Source organism: Emys orbicularis, chromosome 16 (genome assembly GCF_028017835.1).
Source record: "Emys orbicularis isolate rEmyOrb1 chromosome 16, rEmyOrb1.hap1, whole genome shotgun sequence".
In the NCBI taxonomy this organism is placed as follows: domain Eukaryota; kingdom Metazoa; phylum Chordata; order Testudines; family Emydidae; genus Emys; species Emys orbicularis.
In genome coordinates this window covers 24132514-24138507 of record NC_088698.1, presented here as the reverse complement: position 1 = coordinate 24138507, position 5994 = coordinate 24132514, and positions in this window count along the sequence as shown.

Genomic DNA, 5994 nt, shown 5'->3' with positions numbered 1-5994 from the left:
TGTAGTTAAAAGATGGGTAAGAAATCTTCTAGCTTCATGCATAAAATGAGACTAAGTAGTAAGAATGGAATATACGGGAGGTCAGAGTCTGACTCAGAATTTAATCTCAGTTCTGTGCAGCATTGCCTTGGGTAGTTTGGCCATCCTGCCACCAGTAGATTAGGGATTTGAGGTTTCTTGCACTGTTCTCGTGGAAGGAAGCTCTTGTTGTTTCTCTGCTTTTTCTGGGTAGATGAACATGCTTCCAAAACAAAAATCAATCAGGCGGCATTGACTATGCTCAGCTGTCAGTGGGCTGTTAACACACATTCTCCTCCAAGTGGAGTGGCAAATTCTTTTGTCTGAAACATAGGGTACGTCTACACTTACCGGAGGGTCCGGCGGCAGGCAATCGATGTTCTGGGATCGATTTATCGTGTCTGGTTTAGACGCGATAAATCGATCCCGGAAGTGCTCGCCGTCGACGCCGGTACTCCAGCTCGGCGAGAGGAGTACGCGGCATCGACGGGGGAGCCTGCCTGCCGCGTCTGGACCCGCGGTAAGTTCGGACTAAGGTACTTCGAATTCAGCTACGTTATTAACGTAGCTGAATTTGCGTACCTTAGTCCGAAGTGGGGGCTTAGTGGGGACCAGGCCTTAGTTGGGCATCTATTAACAGTGGCTCTGAAGATGCTCATGGCCAAATGGAGTGTTTTAATACATGGTTTAGTATTTTATGTACTGAAAGCAAAGAAATTATGCTATCAAATGCCCCAAATTCTCTTAGAATGTAATCTGACCCTTTTTACTTTTGAAAACCACATACATATTTAGTTATATAAAATCCAGTGGATGTCACTTCATCCTTTGTGGGAAGGGGATGTTAATTATATTTTGGCTTGTATGGGCTGGGAGAGACCATCTGAAAAACAAAACCGCTCTTGATAACCAGCGTTATGAGCTGGGTGACACTATGTTATGGGATTGAGGTTGATAGATATGAACTCACCCTTCAGTTATAATAACTGAAAACATAACCCCCCACCTATATACTAGGACATGTGGGCCTGCCCAAAGTATAGGCCCACCCCCTCCACTGAGGGGGAGGAGCTATTGGACCTAGGCTGCAAGTGAGCACTGGGGACAACAAATGAAAAAATAGGGAGGGGACTGAGGATTAAAACTTAGGGATCCAGAGGGGGACTCTGAGCAGAGAAACCCTGACAGCATCCACTGCTCCTCAAAGGTGTCTCAGGAGTCAATGGACATTGCCCCAAGGAACTCTGCCCAGGGGCATGATCGGATGAGGGATGGAAACAGGCCCCACACCTTAGACACAAGGAGTGTGTGAAGCCATGCTGGAGCTTTGATTGAATATTGTTTTGGGGGTGCGTGCAGGATGGCAGAACATGAAGAAACTGAGATCAGACAAGAAAAACAGGCGAGAGAGAGAGAGACTACCTAAAGGAGCAGCTGAAAGGAGGATGGCTGACCCTGCAAGAAAACTGGGGAGAGATTTTTGTGTCAGGAGTGCAGGCTGAAAAGCATGCCCTTGCTGTAAGCAAAAGAAGCCATTTCCTGCTACTTGATTCTCTTTGCTTCAGAGACACAGGACTTTGTCATTTCTTTGTAAATAAACAACACTACATCAAAGAAATATCGGATTACCACCAATTTCTACTCCCATTTGGAACACCCATCAGGCCCCAAACTTTGACTGGGTGCTTGGGTCAAAAGGGGCAACGCCATAGAAATATGGCAAAATGAGCAGGTAGTTTTTAAACACAGGAGTGGCTGCTATGGATCGATGGAGTTTAGCTTGGGGTGGATTTTTCAGGGCGATGCTGATGGTGAAAAACAACTTCAATATATGAAAGTAAAACAAAAAGTAGAATTCTCTCTCTCTTCTCCCTCTGGAGAAAACCCTTTGAGAATAGAAGCTTTGTGCTGTGGGCAGCCACTGTCCCTTGTTTCTCTTCCATTGTAGTGCTTGATATTCTTGCTATGAGGGTGTGCAGCTGTGAAGCCAGAGGAACCGAAAAGCGCAGAGGATTGATTTGCCATTTTGTGTAGTTCTTAAGCGACTTGCATCCATTCTACAGCGCACAAAAGGCTCCCTGTGGCATTGCTTGAACTCGGTGGGAGCGCGGGGCACCCAAGGGAGGCAGGGAGCGTTGCCCTTTGCTTTGCTTTTGGGGCGGAAGGCAAAGTTACGGGCTGCAGCTTTTGAACATTCCCTTACCATGCTCCAGAGCTGCCTTTGAATCCTTCCTGAGGTTGGCGGTGCCATGCAAAAGCCCCGTTGGCGAGTCACACCATGCACTTGATATGCCCTGTCAGGCACCCAGGAAAGGAAAGCCAGGCCCAACCGACGCTTTGCCTTCATGCATTCTTGCTGGGCTCTGGAACATGCCATTCTACACTCCTCCACCACAGAAGCGCTGCCACACGTTTAGCTAATAAAAGGCTTCTTCAGAAATGTCTGTCCTTATCTCTGAGGCGTCCACTCGCCCACTCAATCTAGTGTGACCACAATGAAAAGAGGGGTGGGGACAGTCACCCAGAGAAATTAGAGCAAAAAACCCATTTGGGGTTAGCTCTTGGTATTTTCCATCACCTGCTGATTATTGTGTACAGACTGTATCTCTGTGGGGGCAAAGGCTGTGTTTTGCTACATGTCTGTACAGCCCTAGCCTGAGTGCTCCTCTCATGTTAATAAAGAATAGCTTCAATCCTTCTGCACTTTTGTTTGTCTGCAGCGAGACAGCTTTTCATGGTGGCTGAGGACCCTCTGAACAGCTAGGGACTGCTCATTATTTACAAAGAGGCAGTGTGACAAACATATATATAATTAAGGTGGGTTCAAAGGAAGCACTGGCTCTACTCCCCTCCATTTGTTTTTAAAGCAGGACCTGCCTAAGGAGCTGGTTTGAAAACAGCCCTGTGGCCAGGTGCTCTATGGCCCAGAGGAGTTTTGTGACAATAGCGGAATGGGAAAAACCTGGGCCTTGTTTGCGCCTCTCTCTTGCACCTGTTGAAACACCAGTGAGTGACTCCTGCTGGGAGGGTATCCGGCTTTGCTGGGAAGTGGCCTGGGCCCCCACAGTAGTTTTAAGGGAACAGAGACGGGAGAAAGGCAACCTGGAGGGAAACCAGCCCCAAGCTGATACTGACTGTCCCCTAAAACCACCTCCCACTCCCCAAGAAATCCTCTCCTCGGCCCTGCTCTATGGATCTCAGCTCCTCAGGGGAGCCTGGGCTGGATTTGGCCTCTCCTACCGCAAACCACTCCGCAGCTGCTCAGGAATCAAACCTCCCGCCCGGCAGCGAGCGGCGAAGAGCCCAGCCGGGGGCTGGTATGAAACCACCGAGCGCTGCTCTTCCTCCGGCCGGAGCGAGCGGGGCAGAAGGACCCCCGGCCGGGTACGGTCTATGCGCTTCCCCCCGGCAGAGGAGGCGCGCTGGGGTGTCCCCCACCCCCTGCACGGCGGAGTTGAACAACTTCCCGAGCAGCCGCTTCTCCCGGCTTCCCCACGGTTATTTTCCTGGCTGGGGCCAGCCTGGCTGAGATCCTCCTCCCCCGCCTTCTCCCCAGGCTGCTCCTCCTTCGTACCCCCCGGTCCTGCGCCCTTCTCCCGCGGGGTGAGCTAGACCCCCCCCCTCTTCCCCGAGCCAGAGCCTCGCTGCCTCCCCCCGCTCCCCTTCGGACTGCAGCCCAGGCAGGTAAAAGCGATTCCCCTCCCACGCAACTCCTGGGGGTTCCCGGGGTGTCCGCCCGCTGTCCCCCCCCAGCCTGTCCCGTTTCCCAGCCCACCCCCCTTCCATTGGCCCTGCCGCCTTGTCACTCGCCGCCCCCCCGCGCTGTAGCACTGGAGGAGGGGGGGGGGGGGAGGGATCCTGCCGCCGCTCGCAGATGCGCCCCGCTCGGAGGTGAGACGGGCGCGCCGCGGTCCCCGGCTGGAGCGCAGCAGCCGCCCGGGCTGGGCTCCGGCCGCAGGCGGGGGAAGAAGCAGGAAGCAGCCGCCGGGGTGGAGCCGGCCGCCGGGGAGGATTTGCAAGCACTCGCGGTGCAGGAGATTCCGGCCGCGGCGCCCGGGGATGGGCGAGGGTTTCCCGCGGCGCTGGGATGAGCGGAGACCGCGGGGCCAGCCGCCTTGCGCCGAGGATGACGGGCTGCGGCGCCCTGGCCCTTCCCCAGGGGGCTCGGCTTTCCCGGGGGCTGTGATGATCGCTGGCGGGCCGGAGCCGGTTCTTCAGGGGGGGTTGGTTTAACCACAAGGAAGAAAAAAGCGGGCGAGGGGGATCTGTTTACTCAGACCCCCCCAAACACGCCCCCCTGCAAATAACTCCGCACCATGACTGCTGGGGATGGAGCAGAGAGGATGGTGCCCAGGTGCCCGGTGCTGGCGCTGGCGCTGGCTGCCCTGCTGTGCAAAGGTAACTTCCCTCCCCCCACCGAAGTTTTCCTCGTTGTGGCTCCCCGAGGCTGCGGGCTGGACACGGGGGGCGCGGGGCGGGGGTTTCTCGTGTGACCCGGGGAGGATGGGGCTCGCTGGCGTGTCCATTCCCACGCGTGTCCCCAGCCTTCCGTCCCCTGGCTCGCAGCGTTGGAGAGGAAAGATCCGGGCAGCGCAAAGTTACGCAAATAAACTTAAAGCGGACCCCCCCCCCCCAGGTCGCAAACTGAGGATGCTGGGTACCTGGCTGGGGGTCCCCCGATCTCTCACTCTGGGGGGGGGTAGCGCCTCCCACACTGCCCACTGGTGTGACAGTCCCTTCCTGGACTGGCCCTTCTCTCCCACTACGGTCCTAGGGTTCATTCTCCTGGGGGGGGGGGTGTGCCCGAAATAGCAGCCCCCGTTCAGGTCCCAGCTGCCAGCTCTGGGGCGACCCCACAAGCCCTGCCTGACCCCTGGCAAAGCTCGCTCCAGCTGCGGCGGGGGAGCTCCAGCTTTCCCAGTCGGGAACGAGGGGAAAGGGTTTTCTGACAGCTGCTGCCTCCACCCACCTGCTGGGCTCCCTCGCCTTCTCTCCCAGCCCTGCCTCTCTCTCTCGGCTCGGGTCATGGGAATGCTTTATAGCCTCTCCTCCCCTCTGGCTAGCTGGCCGATTCCAGCTTGTGACCCCCCCCCCCCGGACACCCACAGGCGGAGGTGGGTGGCCAGAGGAGTGCTGCCAAATGGACTGTCTGGCAGTGCCTCCGCCAGCACTGGGGAGATGTCAGGGATGGTTGTAGAAAGTATGAAGCCATCTGTATTTCTCCTGCTTTGCCAGCCCTAGGTTTTCCCAGTGACAATGGGGAACTCACCGGCACGAGGTGAAATGTCACCGCAAATCCATGTGCCAGAGGGCAGCTTTCTCTCCCCGGGTTTGCACTGATTGCTCCCCTGTGACTTCTTATGCGATGCAGTCACTCGAGATGAGCAGGTGCTCAGCCAACAGGTTCCCTGATGGTCGCACAATTGCGTTTACTCCCAGGTCCTCGGCCCCTGTCCGGAACCATCCCACTGATCGGTGGGGACAGCCCGAATCTGAGGGCTTCGCAACTTTCTGGAGGAAAACTTTACCGCTGTGTGTTTACAATAAATCCGGGGGGAAAGTTACTCCGACTTGCTGACTTAACAGCCCTGGGGCAAGGGCAGAGTTAACAAATAGCGAGTGAACAGAAGTGTAAAGATCCCGACTGTCCCGGGGGGGTTGTCGCTGAGCGCTCCGTGAAGACTCCCTGGTGGGAAATGCTCACCGGACACACTCACCCTTTTTTTGCAGTTTCTTTGAAAGAAAATCCAGGAATTCCAAACTCGTAGGTAAAACGATGCTAGTGCCACCGTTCCTGGATGTAAGGAGATTGGCCAGGACGCAGTGTGTTACATGCTCTTCTTGGCTTGATAAATAGCAACAGGGATTGAAATAGCTGGGAAAGAAAGGTCCCCGTCCCACAAACCCTGTCTTTAACTCGGGCGGACTAGTCCCCTTGGACCGTATCCCGGCATTAATATATCTTTGCAGACACTG